General features: G+C 37.7%; 1 long non-coding RNA gene across 1 annotated transcript in view; it reads right to left on the reverse strand.

Moving 5' to 3' along the window:
• The window catches only part of LOC118716572, a 742455-nt gene that overhangs the window by 474095 nt on the left and 245244 nt on the right, over positions 1–23116 (reverse strand). The window lies entirely within an intron of this gene.

A 23116-nucleotide genomic window follows, 5' to 3' on the forward strand; every position in this document is an offset into this window, starting at 1 on the left:
CATTTCTGATAGCTCACATTACAGCCAAGTGAACTTCCTAGTTTCCTAACACAATCATTAGCCGCCCCCAGGTTGTGTGTTAGCTCTGCTAAATTGATCTACCACTTGCTACAGTTAGGAAATATATAAAAAGGTTCCTTGGTGAGACAGATGTTTGCCACGCTGCTGTGCTTTCTACATGCTCCTGTCTGCTACCTTCTTGACCTTCTGCTTTGTTGTTCTGTTTTCCTTACCTCAGACCTCATCTCTTCCTGCACCTTGTCCTGACCTACTGCCCTCGGCTTCTTACGTTATTACAACCTCCGTTTCATCTGGTCAACAAGCACTCAGGATCCTCTGGGCTCAGTACTCAGGTCTGCTGACTGATTCCTTATCTACTTCACATGCACGGCCTCCTGGGGGCCTTTGATTGGTATCCACACTCTGGGTTCAGGCTTCTCCTGCCATCTTTGACCTGTGCTGCTGCCTAACCCGTGGCATTTGGAATTACTCCAGCTGTCTTCTCGTCTTCGCATCCACCGCTGTGTTTTGGCTTCCAGTTTTATTGTGTATCTTGAATCCTCACTCTATCATTGATCAATTCTTACTTTTTAATACTCTTAATTTCATTGAGACTCATTTACAACCACAGTGGAAATTGGTGTGTGTGGGGAAGCTTAATAGAAGAATGTGGGATGTAGGACTGGTTAGCATTTACAAAAGCAAATAAAGGAGTTTCACATAATCACCAATTTTTATAGTTCACCATGTTAGCTCAATAGGTCCTTGGCACCAGAAAACAGGGAGTGGCCATTGATGTCCACCTTTTACCCCCCCAAAGTGCTATTCTCAAGTGGTTCTGTTACTGAAATACAATTTATATTAACTTAAACAGTAAACCTTCAAAATACCTCTACTTTTTAAGAGAGTCCTGTTCAGAAAGCAGAAAACAAAAAGATGGTCATAGGATGGTTACTTGGGGTCAGGATGCCTTGAATTATCCTGAGAGTGGGAGCCATTTGAGTCATTACGGTGGAGGTCCAACATTATGTCAGTTCAAGAGCAAGAGAGAGCGGCAGACCTTGAACAGGACATGGCCGAGGTTTGATAAGTAGGCCCAAATGTATAATATAAGTGGCAAAAAGAAATGAGAAAAGTAAAGCATTGCAAAAGGTTCTGATATCATTTTCAAGTGAAGAAGACAAAATCACAGGGTATCAGAGATTGAAGGGATTAAAAAAGATCTCCATAATTTTATATTGATTACCTTCCAAAATAATGTTTTAATACATTGAATGTAATAAATATTGTGTATTAAAATAATTTCATACAATTCTGTTTTACTTTTTAAAATATGACTGTGGGATTTTTGCAACCATCTACTGTAGCCTCCTCATTTTTCCAGGATGTTTAGCATGCATCATTTCCTTCCTGCCTCTTGCTGGTCCATACTTAGAAACTTTTGCCCTGCATGTTCAATGCTTTCAGAAATAGTAGCTGCCTTAGAACACACTGAACTGATTTAAAAGGAGAAGCAGCTTCCACAGCAAAAAAACCTACATGTGTGTGCGTGGAATACACTTTGCCATCTGTTCCTCTCCCAGTTTAAGCCAGGTTCCCTTTTTTATATCAAATGATGCAATGCTGCCAAAGCTTTCGGGTCCTATATTAATAGTCAGAGATGTGAGGAAAATCTTTTGATTTTCGAGTTATTATATATTGTGAGGAATACTCACAGTTTTCCAACAGCAATTTTCCACAGTTACATATGGATCCTCAGACACTCTTAATAGGGAAAAACAACAACAAAGCAGTATGTTCCAAGAAGGGGCAGTTTTATATAAAGTACATGTATAGCATACATGTAAATAACATGGTGTCGACTTCATTACAGAAGAGAAGAAAGGCTGGTGGAATGAGTCTACATATTTACTTAACATAGCACAATGTTTACAGCTGAGGTAGCTGTTGAAGTGAACTAATTAGTCAAGGTTCCCATGACCTGTCTCAAACTGGAGTAAATTCTTTGGGACTTGTCACAGTCTGATTACTGCACGTATCATCCACTCCTGTTTATTTACTTGCTTACTTGTCCATTAGAAGGTAGGATCTTGTCAAGACTTGCATGCCAGGGGTTGAGCCCAGCCCTTATTCCAAGTATCTGGAATAGCAGGTTCTAAAAAACACCTGTTGAATCAGAGGAACAATGTGTGGGAATTCAAGAATATTGTAGCATGAGGTCAGAGCTGGGTTCCCAAGAATGAGGGAGCTGTGAGAAGAGAAGCAGACAAGGCAGGCTATGCTGCAAGGGTGGAGATGTCCTTGGCCGCATGTATGGGCTGTTGCTGTAAGAGTGGGTGCTCTTGGCCGTACTAAGTGTTGTTGCAATGACACACACAAAAAATCTATAACTCTATGTCAATATAAACATGAACTTTTCTTGGTGCAATTAATTGGCAAAGTGAAGACCGGTTTGTCTCAGTGGACAGAGCATCGGCCTGAGAACTGAAAGGTCCCAGGTTCGATTCCGGTCAAGGGCATGTACCTTGGTTGTGGGCACATCCCCAGTAGGAGGTGTGCAGAAGGCAGCTAATCGATGTTTCTCTCTCATCTATGTTTCTAACTCTTTATCCCTCTCCCTTCCTCTCTGTAAAAAATCAATAAAATATATTAAAAAAATAAATAAAATAAATTGGCAAAACCTGGCAGAAATGTTCTGATTAAGTAAAATATGTTTTCCATAAAATATAATTTCTAATGTTTCTAATAAAACAACAATTTTAAAAATCTCTATGGTAGCCTCTCAAATGCATATTCTTGCCTTAGTTTATTTTATTTCATTTTTCAGTCTTAACCTGAAAACTCCCTATTCAGTATTTGGGGAGTTATGGTTTATCACGCATTCTAAACTCTGAATAATGCTCTATTTATTGGAAAATTACATGAAGTCAATTGTTGATTCACTTACTTTCCTGTTTCAGCTCTAAGAAAAGGGTAAGCATATGTAATGTTTATTTTCCATAAACATTAAAACTTCCTAAATTAATGTAAATCATCCCATGCGATATTAAATGTAAGCATAATAAAAGCTGCTATAGTCTCACAGCAGATTTGACAGCCACATGAAAGAGAGAAAAAATGCAAGAGCCACTGAACACTGTGTACCTAGTATATTATTCTTTACAAGCACAGAATGAAGTCATTTATATTTTCCAGCAAAGAGTTCATTTTGTATATTAGAGAGAAAAAAAAAGAGAAGAATATTTAGATTTCGAAAAGAAGAGTTCTGTTTCAGGAAAGCATGGCTTCATTATAATTTGGTAATTATCATCATTCTGTACCCTTCCCCTTGAAGTATTAGAAATATTCACCAGCGCCCATCCATCTCCCCCCATGAGCCTTCTCCCAGGCAGTCCATTTTAATTCATCTTCTCCTGTTTTTAGTCATAATGTGACTTTTCCTCCATAATGTCTGTGAAGTTAGGATTTTCCTTTTCTTTTGTCAAGGGACACTGTTTGTCTCTTCCTGCCAGATATCCTCTAACTCCTTTTCTCCAGTCCAAAGAGAATCATCTTATATCCATTAATGGGCACATTCAATGTCTCCTCCCTTTCCAATATATTTGTTTTAATTCTCCTTTTATTCACACACACACACACACACACAAAACGCTAACATATTTTAATTTTGAAATTCACATGTAACCTAAAGAAATGGCATGAGAAACACATATTTTACTTAGTTCATTGTGTAGGCTTCTCTCTGAGATTATTTACATCGCAATGCAATCTTCAGATAGCTACATCCTATGCCTCTAGGCTGCTCCACTGGGCCTCACCAATCAATCGCTCCTATTGATGGAATAAAGTCGAGTACAAGAAGGAAAGTTTCTTTAAGGATGAGCTCATTCAGAGTGAGGTTAAAAACGGAGCCTGCTTAGTGGCAAACTCCCAAAAGAAGCGGCACAGGAGGGAGATGTGCTGAGAGTTGGAACGGTGTCATTCCCCACCTTCAAATCATCTGCTCAATTCTAACTTGAAAACACTGAGAAATATGCCTTTAAGGTGAAATCAGGTCAAGCTATGCAAAAGAGAGGAAACGAAGAAACTGACATTTAGAGAGCACCTATTATGATCCAGGTTTTGTCCAAGCAAGCATTTTTCACACATTATTGGATTTAATTCTCAACATACAGGGAGGTGGGCCTCCCTGACCCTCCTCCCCCCAGTTTTTTTTGTTTTTTTTTTTGAAAGGTATGGAACTAAAGCTAAGGTCACAGCTAAAAACATCCAGGCCCTAAAGCAAATATTTCTCACTCACAGTCTGTTTTTCCTATTTAAATATCACAGGCCTTCTTTTTTCTTCCAAATTCTTCCTTTCCTCATCCAGCTGGCTAAATACCTACTCATCCTTCCTTCCTCCCTCCTTCTCTTCCTTCCTCTAATAAATATACTCAGCATTTACTCTGTACTAATTACTATGTGAGATATCTAGAGTAATGAACTATGTTACTAACTTTGAAGAGTATACTTTGCTTTTCCTACTATGTTTTAACCATGCTTTACAGATAATTCCTACCTAACTGCCTAATTTTAGAGGAACATAAAACGTGCAGAGTGTGTTTTTGAGTGAGAGTACCTGGTATATTAATAAATTTCCTTGTGAGGAAAATAGATAACGCAAACATATTTGATTCTTCAGATGATTATGCAAAATATCAAGAAACAAAACTCAAAAATTATTGGCTTATGATTTATGTGTGCTTAAAATGATTTGTTTTTAATTAACTAGAGCTTAACTTCTTTTTAAATATTGGTATACAATAAGCCTTAAAAGGTGTTTGGCATTTAATATTTTACTGCCCAAATGAGAAAACAATATCTTATTTCTCTACCATTATTTTTCTCACTTTAGCTCTTAGTAGGCTATTCTTGCTGATTATGCTACACCAGTGGCTTTGCAGAAGTGAGAGGAAAGAACTGAAGCTTCTGGCCAGGTGTCTGAATATCTCATTGTGAATGCCCTGGACTGTAATTAAAGGAGAGTATAATTATGGATGTTCTCTGCGGGTGAATATAAGAAGAAAATATGCTTGTGTGCATTGTACAAAAACAATGGCTTTTTAACTGAATAGGAATTGAGCATTGGCCACGTTTTTTTCTTTACAGCTCATTAAGATTTTTAGGTAGTATCTCATATATTTTGGTCATCACAGCATACTATACACATTTTACCATTCTAATTTATGAATTTAGCAGAGGACCCAGAGCACATAATAAGATGCTGTTATTGTTTCTGCCTTCTTTCTGAACATGGGACATATGTCATACAACTGAAAATAATTTGGATGTGAATGTACTCGTTAGTCTATTAAACTCTTCAAAAATATAAGCTTATCTCCAATCTACTCCATTTAAAACCATATACCAGAAAGTCTCCTAGCTAGCAGTGAGAGAAAAATATTTCATGGATACATAGGGATAATAAAATTGATGTTGTGCTTAATAATCTATAGGTAATATTTGTAAATAATTTGAACACATAGTCAACAGATGCTGGCAAACATATTTTATGTGTCTCTGTTCACGAAGACTTCACAATCTCTAAGATATGCAAGATTTGCCTTTAAAAATGAGGTTACTATGATCATGTTGGCCAATGACAATTTTTAAACTTCTACTTGAATATTTAAAAATAACAGATATTTTCAAATAATCATGTAATATTACAGCTAATATTTATTGAATACTTACTAATATCAGACTTTCATGTATACTTTTTGTTGTTGTTTTTAATCCTTGCCTGAGGATACTTTTCCATTGATTTTTAGAGAGAGTGGGGAGAGGGAGAGACAGAAGGAGAGAAACATTGATGTGAGAGAGACACATAGATTGGCTGCCTCCCTGAAAGCGCCCCTGTGACTGAAGGGCATGCCATTGACCAGAATTGAAACAAGACCTTTTAGTCCAAAGGCCAACACTCTATCCACAGCCAAACTTGCTAGGGAGCATATAATTTTTCATTTAGTTTAGTCCTCTAGTCTCTGTTCTAATTAAGAAGCTACTTTTTTACTCAATATACAGATGATAAAACTGATACTTAGAGACTTAAGGTAATATGCATATAGCCATAACTGGTGGAACCAGGATTTAAGTCCAGGAAACTAATTCCAAGTCCTCACTCCTAATCATTTTACTATGTTATATCGGAGAATTACCATAATTTCTAAAATTTTACCCAATTACCCAATATCATATAGACACCAGTTTGCTTTGTCATGAGATGTATTATGTATATAATTTTGGGAAAGAATCACCTAATGAAGGAAACTTCTTCTTATGCTGCAGTATCTGCCCTCAGAGAAGTACTAGCTATAAGGGTGTCCTGAAGTATGATATTTTTTGTTAGAGAATTTGATGAGCTGAAGTTTGCAGATGCAAAAGGGCAAAACAAAACATCACCTACTGAAGTGTGACCTATTTTATTGGCTTCTGGAAAGAAAAAAAAATGCTATTGAATAAAGGATTACATAATTCTTAGTCTTTTTTTATAAAAATAGTAGCTCAGTTCACTTTTTAAACAGAATTCTGAATGACCATATGAACAATATCCATCTTTGAAAAGTTCCACACCCCAAAGGTAAAGCTAGCTTCCTCCCAAGAGTAATTGTGATTCAGTTAAGTCCATGGGAACATAATATTGATCCGAAAACACACTTCTCTATCAGGGTCTTTGAAAGGGATTTAATGAGCCGTATTCTCCCTATCTATAGGCTATGCCTTGGGAATGAATTAAGCTCTTTTGCAAGCTGAATTAACTCTTTCAATTCACTTAAGTATTACTTAGTGCACTAAAGCAGTGCCTTGCAGGTAATTTCTCTTAAAATTTATAAATTATTGAACCTTGAAAATTTTGCCTAAGTGCTCACTTTGGGATTATATTACTTCTGGTCACAAAAATAGGTGAATATGCATCTGATGGAGAATTGTGAGCATAAGCAGAAATAGTTATAACATATAAAGTAATCCTATATAATAAAAGGCTAAATTGCAAATCGACCAAACAACAGAATGACCGGTCACTGTGACCCACACTGACCACCAGGGGACAGACATTCACTGCAGGAGCTGCCCCCCTTATGGTCAGTGCACTGCTCAGGCAGAAGCCTGGGTCATGGCTGGCAAGCCCAGCGGTGGTGGCGGGAGCCTCTCCTGCCTTGTGGTAATGCTAAAGATGTCCAACTGCTGGCTTAGGCCCTCTCCTGATGTGAGAGCAGGCCTAAGACATCAGTCGGACATCCCCTGAGGGCTCCTACAAGAGAGTGCAGGCCAGGCTGAGGGACCCCCACCCTCCAAGTGCACAATTTTTGTGCACCAGGCCTCTAGTGTAAAGATAAAAAGATACTCAGTAGGAAGTCAGGAGAGCTGATTCCTAGCTCAATCTCTAACTTCAGATATATAACTAGGGTGAGCCCTTTAAATGTTCTTGAATTAAGTTTTCATATTTCTGAGATGCTGTAATTTAAGTCAGAAAGATTTTTAAAATTGAACAATAATTATAAGCAATTTGCATATTTACACTGACATCAATCACTGTCAACAAATATGACAAATAACTGGATATACTATATCCATCTGGGTCCAGTTAGGATAGCAGACAGTTTAATAACTTAATGTAGGAAAGCGTTACAAAATGGTTGAAGAGGTGAAAAGCCAACCAAGGAATGGAAAGAAGACAAAACGTTAGCAACAGCATTGGCAGTTTTATAGCAGCATCAGCTACTGTGAACTACTAAATGATCACATTCCCTCTTGCATGGCCCTAAGGACATTGAAGAAAAAAATAAATCCTCTCTACAGGCAGCATTTAGAGCAATAAACATTATGTTGCACTTTGCTTGGAAAGAGATAGGGTCTGAGAACAGGATCTATATTGACTCCTGGGTAATGACAAAGATTGGCACAAGGTCAGGGATTTAAAGAGAATAAGATCGAAGGATTGGTAGGGGGAAAAAATGATTTATTAAGGATATGCTGACAAAACTTCTTAAAAGAGATCTTAGAATTCTCAAATACTTATATCTATTGGATGGTTGCCAGAAGGACTTCTTTTAACTCATAATTTCCAGCTAGTACAGTGCCTGCCATGGTGGAAATGATGGAAAATACAGGAGAACCATAGAATCATCCTTTATGTTCCCTCCTAAAAGGACACTGGGATTTTCAGGTAGACCTCACTCCCCATAAAATTAATCTGATTTGGGATGCTAATTCCAATTCTAGAGTTAGATCCTGATTAGGCAAAGATATGTTTAGTATCCCCTTCATTTCCTTCCCAGTTTACAGATAATTGATTCAGAAACTGAGGTTTAATCCAATCATCTGGCATCCCAAGGCCATTAGATTGGTCCCAAATTGACACATGATCAGCCAAATGAAACAACTTTCCCCCACCCCACAATTGAGAAGTTTTCTCTCTTCTTGCTTTTCTGTGGATAAAAAGGCCCAATTTTGCTGCAATTCTCTGGGGAACATGATGTAACTAGCCTAAACTCAAAGCTGCTATACCAAAAATGGCAGCATCAAGAGAAATTTAGGGATATGCATCAGTGTCCTAATTATAACACATGTAGATTCCACCAGTATTAATTTCTTGGGGCTGCCATAACAAAGTACCATAAATGGACAGCTTAAAACCATAGGAATGTGTGGAAGCACATTGCTGGAGGCTAAAGCCCCAGTCAAGGCATAGGCAGGGCCATGCTCCCTCTGAAGACACCTGAGAATGATCTCTTTCAGGCCTCTCCAATTCTGGTAGCCTCAGGTGGGTTTTGGCTAGTAGACAGCTGTCTTTTCCCTGTGTCTATTCACATATCTGGGTGTCTATTTGTCTCTGTGTCATAGTTTCCTTTTATATGAAAACACTAATCGTGTTGGATTTGCACTCACACTAATAATTGTGACTCAGTAGAAACTCCTTTTCTTTAACATGACCTTTTTCTCTTTTCTAATCATCAGCTCCCTGCCTTAATCATTATCCTTGGGACATCAGATTCTGGTCAGCATAAAATTGTCCTTAAAAAGAGCCTGTGGTCTGTTGATCAAAGGAGCAAGGTGTTATTCAAACTAAAGATATTAATAACAACTTGAACTAAGTTGTGTTACAGCCCCAGGCCCAAGAAAGAGGACCAACCCTATCAACCACACCCTCCCAAAACTAGACAGAAAGAGGATGCCATGGTAAACTTCAGGACCTGAGAGAGATCAACTACTCCCTACTTTGGCCCAACCAATCAGTGAGCCCAGGGACTCCAATTCCATTAACCACCCCAATTAATGCTTGTTCTCATATATAATCTGTCCCTGTGTGGGCTCTCAGGGAGCTAGGTTTTAGAGCACTAGTTCACCTGTGCCTTTGGGTTTGGTGCCATTTCCTTAAATAAACCTTTACTTTCTTTACTGCAAACTCCTGTTTGTGTGCTATTGGGCTTTGATGCACACGCGCAAATGAACCCCTTTAGTTTAATAACAGAATTTCATTTTCACTTGACTACATCTGTAAAGAATCTATTTCCAAATAATACATTCTGAGGAACTAGGGGTTAGAATGGCAAGATACCTTTTGCGGCAGACACAAATACACCTTATCTTTGAAAGCTCTAGTATTCAAAGAGAACATATTAATTTAACTTATCCAAGTCTTGTTCTCAGTTACTTACAGCCTACAGTCTTTAATTAATACCAAGTCTATGCAAGCAAGGGTTACCAAAATGGACTCTTTCTAACCATGGCTGAGTTCTAAACTTTCCATCCACAGTGAATGCAAATGAAAGGTATACAACCTTATTAGGAAGCTAGATATTGTTGCAGGTGACCAGAGTAGAATTTGCTGCTCTGTAATATGCCTCTTTGGCATAAGGATTGTCTTGAACTGGTTATTTTTTAAGAAATAGCAGACAAAGGAAACAATCTCTAAAAATCAAGGAGAAATTAGCCTTTTGGAAGGGACAATTGTGTTTATAAAAGGAACCTTCATTTGTAAAGGTAACTTCCTCTCTGTGCCAGGAAGAGGACAGTGACTAAATCTCTGAAAAGTCTTATCCATGGAGAAGGCAATGACCTCAGTCTGAATAACAACCTTATCCTTGCTTACAGTGCCTTTCAGGATAGCCTCCTCTGGATAACTGGCTCCACTCCCCTCTCCCCACTTCACACCTGCACCCCCCAGCATCTTTTATTTAAGGTGATGACTTGAGCCATTGAAAGAGTCACCGAGATTTCCTGGATATCTCCTATGTATGCAGGAGGTCTACTTCTGTTTAGTTTTCTCCTGTAAATCTGTTTTTAATTGCAAGAGTATCCAGCTAAGTGTTACACCCTGACTTCGTGATCCCCAAGGACCACCAGGGAGCCGAGTCCGATGCAATAAACAAAAGAACCTTTTCCATGCTAGCATGGGCTCTGTCCCACTCACGCCGGCAGCATGGCAGAATAGAGAGCGAATTTCGCCCAGTCCAGGGGTTTTACTCTGGTCGGTGGTGATGTCACTGCCTCAGCTAACCCTGATTGGTTGGGTGAGGGCTAGGGTTCAATTACAGAATGGAGGATAACTTCGTCCTGCCCTCTCACTAAGGACCTAGAAAGGCAGAGATCATATTTCCCCTCCCTTACATAAGCAGCACCATTTGTCCTTATTTGGGGGTTCTCTTCATCCAGGGTTGTCTGGTTCTCATGCTCAACATGAATGGGGATGGAATACCACATGGAATCATAGGAAAGTAAATGTCAAATAAAATATATTTTAGAAAAATAATAAATGCCTAGTACATAGCACATAGTACAGATGCAACTAGCATTATAGGAATATCGGCTGGATAATGCTATTTAAGAATCAATCCTTGTTCCAATTGCTCACTAAATATTTGGGGTATTATTGACAACTTGCATAATATTGATAAGAAATTATAATGTAAGTAGAAGAATTATTCAGAAGTATACCCATGCCCTATGCTGGTAACATGAAAAAATAAATAAATAAATAAGAAGTGACTTTAGTCTGTTCTCATTTGGAAAGGGTCAGTTTTTGTTTTTGTTTGGGGCATGGGGGCGTTACATGTAAAATAATTGCATTTGTTACAGGACCATACTCACAATGTTTCAGTATATGGGTATGTGAGTAGCAATGAAAAGATGAATCAAAAAGTAATGAGTATTTGATTGTTTGAGCTACTCAACATCCCTTCTCTCCTCCTGCTAACAGTATCCTTTTGAATTAAGTGATTCCTATGAAGCAGAATATTGTAGTTCCTGCTATAAAATGGATCAGAGGGATTTGAGTAAAAGGGTTAGTATTTGAATAAATATAGGCCAGTTTATTTCTTTTGAGAATTTAAAATTTTTCAACAAGTCAAATATTCTTAGGCTGAGTTCTCTGACAGAATATTGGAAAGGTCCACACATTTATAATGGTGACATCTCCTGCACATTAACACACCTGCACTTCCCAGGCAATGACCATGAATCTCTTCCTTTAGGTTTGTGAGCTACTCCATTATCCGACTCATTTTGGATTTAGATATTCAAATTTTTGTTGTCTTTTTCCCCCTGTTGTTTGAAACCAAAGAACTTTTGAGACAGTATCTAGCCCAGTGTCTGGTTCTATGGTTCATCATAGGTTGTAGTTCTTTTAATCTGTTTTAGTATTAGATCTGCTTTAAAGACAAAACATAAAAATAAATGATAACTAAAGTAAAATAAGTTGATTTACTTTTACATGTATGTACATGCTCAGTTGAATTTAACAAAATCCTACGTGGATCATAGCGAATGAATAGGGGCAACTCCTTTAGCCTCTCTCATCTTGCTAAAAGTATTATGTATTATCCTGAAGCAGGAAGTCCAAACTTAAGATTATTTTAAGATTATTACTTTACACATGCATGTTCTGCAGCCTGCTGATATTCATAACGTCCATATTGAAGAATGCTCATGGGACTTCTCAAAGATTTGCATGGCAACCATCAAGTAAATTTAAGAAAAACACATGGCATGTTCTACCAAAAGGCAGTTAAAGTGCAAACAGTTATCAGGCAATTCCGTTATAACAAGTCAGTTACTCATATTAACCATTCCTTACAATATACACAAAGTCACTCGAGGTGTAGTATATTTATTGGATAGCTCTTATTCATAAATAACCTCTTACTTGATAACTCCTTTAATTGATAAAGATTCAATAATTTTTTTTATTCATAGAAGTATGAGCTTACTTTGAATTATAGAGTTTAAGCACTTAGAATTTGGAAATATTATACCTTTGTTTTTCTTTTTTTCATATTTCTTCTTCTAATACTTTAGCTTTGGGTACATTAGATATGAGGATAAACAAACTACTGTGTATTTGTATGTAACATAAAAATACTTTATTTGTTAATAACTCTGTGATTATGTTAGACATTTTAAAAAGTACACTAAACTTCACTTGTAGCTATTTTTAAAGAATATGAATAATATGAAGATTACTTTAGAAGATTTATATTAAAGTATTCATCATACTAGATAACAAAATAAGAGAGCCTAAAATCTTTATATCAAAATATTTTATATACCACTCAAAATATCACTGCATTCAGGGAAAAAGAAAACACCAATGTTTAAGGTATTAAACAAATAGTTTTACTCCTTCTAACACAAGTATTGAGTATCAACCAGTTGAAAAGTCTTTATAAAATGTCTATATTAGATGCTTTTGATATGTGTTTCCCTAACAACCTATATTCAATGACTATGAACAGGCACCACTACATAGTGTCTTTACAAAAATATCTTTCTCCATCAAGGTGAGAACTCATGAAATGGCCATAAAATTGATGATAATTACACATTTCACTTATGTCCACAGCTTAAGTCCCAACTTGTCTTTATTGATTTTACAGAGAGAGGAAGAAAGAGGGAGAGAGAAAAGTAGAAACATGGATTAGAGAGAGACATGGATCAGCTTGCCTCTTGCACACCCCCTCCTGGGGGTCAGCCTGCAACCTGGGCATGTGAACTGATGGGGAACTGAACTAGTGACCTCCTTCTGGGAGAAACCTACTTTCTACATCTAAATTGACTCAGACATTTTCCTATCTACAAATTCTCTCTCCTTTAAAATAATGCATTGTCTTCTATTATTCGAAGTACAATGTACTGGTTTTCTTCCATTTGAATTAATACAGATCAGTTCATGTGTATAAAATTCAGAAAACCTTACAAAAATTGAATGTAAAATTTCAAGTGTTCAGTTTGTCCACTAGAGTGCACCATTGTAATCTCATGACTACAATAAAAATTTATTGGTGCATTTTTAATGTACATAAAAGAGAAATACAATGTTAAAAAATAAATTACAATTCTTAATTGCCATCAACCTCTAAATACATGACAAGTTGCATGCAAATTAAATTTAATTTACCTTATCATTTACAGGTTCACAAAAGACTTTATAAAAAGCTACTTATAAGGATTTGAAAGTCCTGTCTGTGTTTTTGCCATTATCAGCATATCTATGACAGGGCTTACTTTTACTTTTTTTTTTTTTTTTTTTTTGAATGTGAGAATACAAAGAAAAACAATGGACACATCTTTAGGTCAGGTATATGGTGTTCACTCAGGGGTATCAGGTTTTTCTTTCGATTTAAACAGAAAAAAGGATGTTTGCTCCTTTAAATTACTCTCCACTGCTACTCTCCTGCCTGACAATGACAATACATATTGAATTCTACAGCCACAAAAGGGAAGGATAATGCATATCTTGCAGCAGAAAAGGAGGAAAAAGAAAAAAAAAAAATATATATATATATATAACATCCCAATGAGCAAATGAATCATGGAAATTAAAATGGAAGGACCTATTATGCAATGAAGACTACAGTTCAGGGAAAACACAGCTCCATTTATGTTTATATCAGATTACACTGCTCAGCATTTATACTGTTCCTCCAACAAGAGCTTTGTCTTCCCTTTCTAACATCACACACATCTCATAATTGTCTGTAGTAGCTTTTTGCGCAGCCCCAATGAGATTGCTTTGAAGGCTAAGTTCACACACTACAGTAATTAGCCACCTAATTGGTCTAGAGTGAATCTTATATTGTCTCCTATGATACCTTCCTGTTCCCCATCACATCGCTTAATAGAAGCTGCCACTATTTCTAATGCTCAAACCAGGAGATTTAAGAGGCTGATTTATCCAGTCATAGCGGGGGAAAGCAATGAAAGGAATAGAAACATTCTTCTCACATCGGGACCTGAAAATGTTGGAGGGCTGCAAATGAGGTTTTAGAATGAGTATCTTTCTGCTTAGTTAAAATGCGGGTTCCTTAGGACTGTCATCGTCAGCCAGGTGACTACATTCATACCAGCGGTTCTGAGAGTATCATCTTTGGACCAGCAGCCTCAATATCACCTGGTACTCGCTGCAATGCCAATTCTTGGGCCACACCCAGGAATGCTGATTCAGAACCTCCAGAAGGGGAGCCCAAGTGCTGTGTCTGGACAAGCACCACACACCCCAGGGGACTGTAATGCACATCAGAATTTGGAACCAATGCCTTACATTGCTAGAGATTTTTTGACGAAAAGGTAAAATCGTAAACCTCCTACAATCTTAAATAATCATGTGTCAATTTCTGTAACTTATCAATGAGAAGAATGGTGGTAAGATGGTATAACGTGTTTAAAGGAGAATTCAAATAACTACAGATATCTAGGTAATCATAAATGCTGAAATGAACTTACAAATATGATAAATGTGAGGCTACTTCATCTCTAGGCCAGTGTTTTTCAACCTTTTTGGGGCAAAGGCACACTTGTTTCATGAAAAAAATCACGAGGCACACCACCATTAGAAAATGTTAAAAAATTTAACTCTGTGCCTATATTGACTATATATAAAGTAATTCTCTTGAATAGGAATCAAATAAACACAAAGAAAGTATTTTATAATTACTTTATTATGAAATATTAAGTAAACAAAATAGTGAAAAATTATAAAATTCTTGTCTTGTCTGCACCTACGGCACACCAGGCAACATTAGTGTGCCATGGAACAGCGGTTGAAAAACGCTGCTCTAGGCAATAATCACTTGCATTTCATCAAGCACATCTATTTGCTTTGCTATGGATCATTTGTATGATTATTGGTGTGAAATATGACGATTAGGGGAGTCAGATTAAGATGAAGCCATTGGAGTCAGTTCAAAGGAACTGCCCTATGCATTTGTTTTCTCCATCTTTTCAATTTGGCCAAACTGCCCACATTCCAAAGAGTCCGTATGAATGAGAATGCCCTATTTGTAAGGACTGATGAAATTGGACTTTACTGATGACCAAACTGCTAACCAAACAAGGAAGTACAGACCTGTCCTTTTGCCTGATGACTCATTATCAAGCACCAATGAAATCTTCTTTAATTCAACTTGCATCAGCTTCCTCCCCTTTTCCCATGAAAGCCGTGACCCCCCCTCTTCTGCCTTGGGGTGGGAAGTGAGCACAATTTGAGCTTATGCCTCAATCTGTGTCACCCTTAGTATATTTTTTCATTTTGCTCATTTCAAAGTCATATATATATATATATATTATTCCCCCCCCTGACAGATTAGTCCACATATCCCCTCTTTAAGCTCCAGATGGTTAAAAAAATCTTTAATTTTAAGATTGTGAGTCACCTCAAGCACAAAATGTCCATTTTTATGCCTATCCTTGGCTCAGATCTACTCCCAATTAACATCCACTATCACTTAATTCTGAGAGAATGTGGGAATGATATAGATTAAATCATGTTTTCCTTGTAGGTACCATCTGAGCATTTTAATGTGCTAAGAATAAGTATGTTGAGGAATAATTATGGAAATAGGGTCCAAAGGTGGTATCCTGAAATTTTAAAGTAGCAACTGTGGACCTGAAGAGAGATTCATCTGGTATGAATTCCAAGAAGGAATTTATCTGCTGAGATAGACTCCCCATGGGCAAACAAGGGCCACCTTTTTTAAAGAACAAGAGTCTCAAGGCCATGTAATCTGTACTCTGGGAAGAACCTCAGACCACCCTCTTAGCTTCTGACTGTGCCCTCTTGATTATGCCAGCTGAGGCAACCACTTCAGGGAAACCTGGTTTTGTCTTCATAGCAATGGACTGAGACCCGTCACATCCAATCAGAACTGCACAATTTGGATACTTGATTTGCATAAAATGGACCTAATTGACAACCTGGGTCGGAACTTTTGCCATAAAAGGTGGCTTCCCCTTTGTCTCAGTGGAAACCAATTTAGGTTGCTACCTGAATCTGTCTTTCCCTGGGCTGTAGCACCTTTTGCTAAAAAAAAAAAAAAAAAAAAAAAAAAAAAAAAAAAAAAAAAAGCATTTTTATTCATTATTACATTCTAAAACATATTTTTGGTCTCTACAACTAAATTAGTATCATTTGCAGATTATCTGCAGGGCAGAGAAATTCTGCTACATGTGCAATAGGGACCTACCATGTAAAGGCAATCAGGCAAATAAAGCAAGGATCCTGATAGGTTATTGTATGTAATAAGGTCAAGGACTGAAAAGAATTGTGTAAATTCAGCAAAATTCAACTGCTCCACTTCTGTCAACTTGTTAACAAATTCACCCTGACGTAGGTACTCAAATTATAAAACTGAACCTGTCAACTGGAGAGAGAAAAAATGTATTTTTCGTTCTTGAAGAAACAAATGTTCCATTTCATAATAGTTGTCAATATCAAATTGGGTTTAATTGTGTCTTTAAAGCATCTATCGCAGAGGAAAGAGTAGTAAAGTGCAATATAGTTGTGAGGGGGAACATAATTTGCCTCCCCAATATCTGACTCTTGAACATAAGGATTCTTTCAGGCTCATTATTCCTAAGAAAGAGCACACAAAGAAGAAACACAAAAATCCAAGCAGAAATTACTCTTTGATAAGATAAATCTGCATTTTAAGGGACATCTCCATTGGAAAGGGGACCTCTGGATTATTTAGAAAGTTCCAGATGTAGTAGAAGTGAACCGGCTGTGCTGCATGGGGCTCAGAAAACAAGTTACAGAGGCAGCAGAAGGGCCCTTGAAGTTTAGGAGAGAGAAAGGCACCAGAGGACCCATTAGGGGGGTAGGGGAGGGAAAGGCACAGCCCTGCTCCCCGGTGGGAGAGCGCCACCTAGCGGTATTTTATGTGGCTGTGGGAGGAAGCCAGGACCACATTTACCTCTGCTGCCATTTTGACCAGAACCCTCTCACATGGTACAACAATGAACCATTTAAATATTTATTACTAACACTCTAGGTGAGTCTTTTGAGAGGAGGAACCACTTTGGTCTGGGCCAAATTGAGTACTTGAAACTTAATCAGTATGTAATACCTTAATCAATAAAGAAAAAAAAAATAAAAGAAACTTAATTAGTTGTACAATAAATGTTTGATGAACTTAAATAATAGATATTACAAAACCTAACTAACCTCAAATAACAAAGATTATGATAATATTATTATTAAATGAATAAGGAGGGGGAGAGAGACAGAGAACGGACACAGGAGCTGGTGAGCAGTCACGTGTGTGAGTACTTTCCTGTTCTCTCATTATCTCTGAAGAGGGGAAAATATAGGGTGTCCCCCCAAAATATATACACACCTAACAACTGATAGCTCAATTGATGTTCCTATCTTTCCAGATTTAACCCATTGGAAATTAATTCTTTTCCAAGTGTATATACATTTTTGGGGGACGCCCTGTATATTTATCCTTGATATCTGTGTTTTGGCGGAGTTTTTCTTTTTTTCCAGTGAATTTAAATTCATTGCAGTCAAATGCTTATCTCTCTCCAAGGAGGTCACAGTAAGTTCGGTCTTAATATTCTCCTGAACACCCTCTCTCTCCTAAAGGGAGAAATAAGCTTCAAAGATATTAAGCAGTTAGTCCACAAAAACCACCAGACAAAAAAAAGCTTGATCTGCTATTTCAAGTTCTAGGCCAGTGTCCTACATACTAAATATGAATGCTAAACTGAAATTATAGCTCCGCGATTACTTTCCTCACACTCAGAGTTGATGCAGCCAATAGCTGACTTGAATTGTAACATTTAATTAAGAACCAGAGAAATCCAATTAGGTATAAAAAGATGTTTCCCAAATATACACAATAGTGCGCCTTCCCTAGAATGCGGCACTGTCTCTCCATTTTCAAATGAATTTTTCTGCCTAAGATGCTGCTGTGATTTTGGATTTTTTTTTTAATAAAAGATGCTTTGCAGGGATCCAGAAACTCATCTGCACACATTTCCTGCCTGAGAACACAACTCTAATCCAAAGTAACTGGTGCAGTGTTGCACAGTGTTAGTCAATGGATCTGTAGCTGCTTTCTGTCACTGGCCACCAGCCCTATAAAATTAAGAATTTTTAACAAAAAAAAAATACCTTGCATCTCTGTCATGGTCAGATGGCGTTACTTTTCATGCTTGAAGTAAGAACTCCATTAGGCTTTTTCCTGGGAGAAGGCCTATTCTATTTGTTTGCACCACTAGACCATTCGATTTTTGGTATAGTGCTCTACTATTCTCACTACAAACAAAATCAAGGTTTTGGTCTGATACATGTGAGTCCCCCTATGTCCTGAGAGAAAATGTTCTTTAAGAGATAGTTTGCTACAGCTATGGAAACAAACCTTAAGTATCTATGATTATAAAAAGTTTCAGGAAAAAGTACTGCAAAATCCAAAAAAGATATAAAGCAACAAAGAGAGCCTGTGATTTTTTTTTACAAACAAACAAACAACAACAACAACAAAAACCATTGTTTCCCTGAAAATCTGGGGGAAAAGCACTTGTTAGTGATTACAGAATAAGAAAAAATCCATCATGGGGCCTGGGATGACTGGTCTCTATTTTAGATCAATGTCTTATTTAGTAGCAGTTCTTTGATGAAAATAGCAAATGCAAAATTTTATACGGTGTTCTTTTTGGAAATTGCACATAAGTAACTGCATTTCCTCATGCAAAAATATTCAAGTATTCAAGTTCCCTGATGCTAGTATCTTCTCGCAAAGTGACATTTCTCTAAAAGTGAAATATTTTTTCCTAGTAAGGGGAATGGTATACTGAGTGGACTCTTGGTCATTCTGCCAACTTGAGAATGCTTTTCCTTCTGAAGGTCAGCCCACGATTTGGGTACAGCTCTTCAAAACGGAGACAACAAAACACACTTCTTATCACCATAACCTCACAGTTTAGAAGACCCCTTTAACCACTTCATTCATTAAAGCCATTAAGGATGCTTTATTACGGTACACATGATCACATATATGCCTCCTTCTGACTGCTTGCTATTGAAAAGCTCTTTTCATGGGATAAGCTGAAAATAGGGTAGTTCAAAAACTATTTCAACATGAAATCGTGCCCTAGTGGGAGGACTTCCTACTGTGTAGCTGGCTGCATGTGGCCTTAGCTTACATCGAGGTTTCCTTTAAACCCCTTCAATGTGGTGTCCCGGAGGGTCCATAAAGGCCCCAACTTCCCTGAGTCTGACACCCCCAGAGAAGCGAAGTCTCTTAGCAATTCCACGAAACAGAAGCAAGGTTTCACTCTTTATTGTTGCCATTTTTGCTTCTGGATTGTTGTTGGCTTGACCACCACTCTGTCTGCTACCTGGTGCGTTCTGGAAGTTTTCACAACACTTGTACTGACTTATGGTCTGTGAATTCCTGAATGTTGGAGTGAAATGCTTTTCATGGAAAGCTCGCTCCTCATAAAAAACCACTGCGCTGAGAGAAGAGTCGTCACCCTGAAAAATAGTACCTTAGGCTTCGTCGATGCTCTTTAGAGTGTGTTCCTCTCCAAACAGAAAAAAGAAAGAAACTTGGATATTTGGCTGTGCTTCCGAGGACACAGTTGGTGGTACTATTCTCTCCAAGCAAGTATTGAATGGATGCCCCGGGATAAAATTAGGACTGCGGTGCTTGGTGCTGTGAATCGTATAAAACAAAATAACCAAAACCCTATGCCTCCAACCCATTTATAAATCCACTGACTCTTTGGAGGAGAACAGGGCCATTTGCCTCCTGTTATTTCAATTTGGCAAAAGCAGCTTCGTCTTAGCTGAAATTTTTACTCTGTTGTATTGTACCGTAACGGTAAATAGCTAGAATTATAATGGCACCTGTTTCGAAAGAAACTAACAGATTTTACCATTTTTGTCCATTTAAAAAAAATATCTTCTCCAAGGTCATACATCTTCCCCAGACCACTACCTTGATTTCAACCTCACACATGTGGAAACTTGTTACAATAGGAGAAAGCTGTGAGGTTCTACTAATTCTAATAATAGCACCTAAAATTAACTGGCTTTTATATGTCAGCACTTATGTGATCATTAAGCCTAAAACCCTGCAAGGAGGTTATTAGCAGCTTATAGTTCGAAAGAAGGAGATTTAGAGAAAGTCAGTAACACTGCCAAAGTCACTCTACTGTCTCCTGGTGAAGCCCGGATTCAAACTGATGTTCTTTTTGCTCCAAAAAAACACCATGTTTTTCTATTACTCATTACTTATACTGTACCTCCCAGCCCAACGTGCTAATAAATATTTAACTATCTATCTCGATGCAAAAGCTCTAATTATACCTAGCATATGCTGACTTCTCTGATGTAAATACCCCACCAATTTTAGGCTCCCAGTTTCAAGCTGCTGAACAAGGAGTTGTGAAGAGATGCTGACAATCCACTTCTGGGACTTGGCGCTAGCTGAGTTCCTACACAAACTGGATGGCAAGTCAAACGTTTTCCATTGATGTTTCTGACATCATTGCGGGGTCCTTGGTTCTATGTCTTCTGGCTCTCGTAAGCACAAGTGGACTCAACTGGCCCACTGAAATAAGCAACTCTTTCCAGGACGCCATGCATGTACAGAGCTGCTTCTGCTTTCTGAGAAAGGCAATCAGATCCAGGAGCAGGTGCACCAGGAACATTAGCCCAGCTTAAGTTCCGAACCTGCCAGTTGCTGCCTGACTGAATATGGGAAGGCAGTGAGAGCCATTCACCTTTCTGAACCTTGGCTTTCTGATCATGAGAAGGGATACAGTAGCCCCTATCTGAACTGCCTTTCAGGTGAGCAACATAAACGATTATCCATACTTAAGTATTGTATAAATAATAACATGCTAAGGTAGAGAGCGTAATTGATATCAATGACTTATCTACATTTTTGGGTTAGTCTGCCAAGTGCTCTATCCTCTTTCACATACCAACAATTTAATTTCATCTACATAATAATGAGAGTATATCAGGAATAATGCAGACTCTACATATTCAAAGAATACAATAGCAGGGACTGTGTGTTCAACCACCAAAGCCATTTCCTTTACATTTCTCAGATACTTTAGGCCCATACTTAGAAAATAATGTCACTAATCCAACTAATGTCACTGATAATGCACTTTATAACCTTGAGCATATCAATTCCACTAGGATTGAACAAGTTGAAGCAGGAAGGAAAGGAATTAATAGGGGAAACAGCATGAAATGCTAAGAACGAGCACAAAGACACCCTCTCCACTTCTTGCACTTTTGTTTAACACACATGCTACTTTTGTATTTGGGGCCACTTAAATAGACCCACACTATCCATAAGGAAGACATCCTGAGCATTTGTAGTCTGCCCTCAGCCTTCTTGCAGGCTCGTCCTCTTTCCACTATGCCAACCAGTTTATTTGGTTGCATTTTGTCCTGTTTTGGCTGCCGATAGCCCTTCAGCCATTTGGATTTGGCAGCTCCGTTTTGTTCTCTCATCCCGTGTTTAGAACCTCATCTCTTCACAAAATGGTTTTCATTGTTTTCTGCCTAATCCTTTGGATTCTGCACAGCTTCCATCTATCTGGCAGAAATGAGAGACAAGACATCTGCCCTGACCTTCTGAATAGAACACAGGAGGCAGACCCTGGGGTTGACCTGAGAAGACAGAAGATCTGTGAGGGCTTGTCACCAATACAATGCAAAAAAAAGTCGCTCCCTTTTTGCTACTCAGTTACAATGCTGGGAGTGTGAGCACCTGCAGGAATCATGCTGTGAACATTAGCTCCTTCCTGGTTTGTGATGCGATATTTTGCCAGACTCCCTATTGGAATTGGATTTTCTCCTCTATGTACCAATTCCAAACTCCCTGACCATGTGTCAGTGTAAATGGTAAAGCTACTCCCTGATTTCTCTTGAGAGAATGAACCAGATGCAGATATTCAGATCTGTGTGCAAGCCTGGCATTTGACTAGGTGCTTGGATTAGCACCCAACGTAATCTTCCACTAGGACTCTGGTTTTGACCCCAATAAGAGATGGTTCCAAGTTCCTAATTAAAAAGTAGTATTTCTAAGATAAATTAACTCTTATTTTATTTTATTTTTTTGTGTGTGTGTTTGTGTTATTTTTTTTTTGAGGGGGTGTATGACCCAGAGATAATCAAGAATCAAAAACCATACCCTGTATTATGCTAAATATAACATCAAACAGATAAAAACAAATACCTTATGATTTCACTTACATATGGACTATAAAATCCAAAATAAACCCTCCAAAAATAAAAACAGACTCATAGATACAGAGGAGACTGATAGTTGACAGAACGTGGTGGTGGTTGGGGAGCTGAAGGGATTATGAAGTACAAATTAGTAGTTACAGAATAGTCACAGAGCTGTAAATTATAACATAGAGAATATAGTCAATGATATCATGATAACTATGTGTGGTGCAAGGTGGGTACTTGAAATATCAGGGGGCCACTCTGTAAAGTACATGACTGTCTAACCACTATGCTGAACATCTGAAACAATACAAAATAATATTGAATGTAAAAAAACACACAAAAAACCCTAATATGAATTAGAACTATAAGTAAGGCTTTACTCTCTTATTCTCTGTTTTATATATACATATACATGTGGGTATAAATGTATGTATGTATATTACTTCTACAATGAAACTGTAATTAAAAAAATAAACATACCCCTTGACAATTTTGATATCTTTTGAGAAATAAACAAGTTGAGATGTTTCTGTATCTCATTGAATTCAATTTTTTCCTATTTTTAAATAATTAATGTCCATTAAATTATGTCTT

The sequence above is a fragment of the Pipistrellus kuhlii genome, unplaced genomic scaffold (assembly GCF_014108245.1).
Source record: "Pipistrellus kuhlii isolate mPipKuh1 unplaced genomic scaffold, mPipKuh1.p scaffold_m20_p_12, whole genome shotgun sequence".
Classification (NCBI taxonomy): Eukaryota; Metazoa; Chordata; class Mammalia; order Chiroptera; family Vespertilionidae; genus Pipistrellus; species Pipistrellus kuhlii.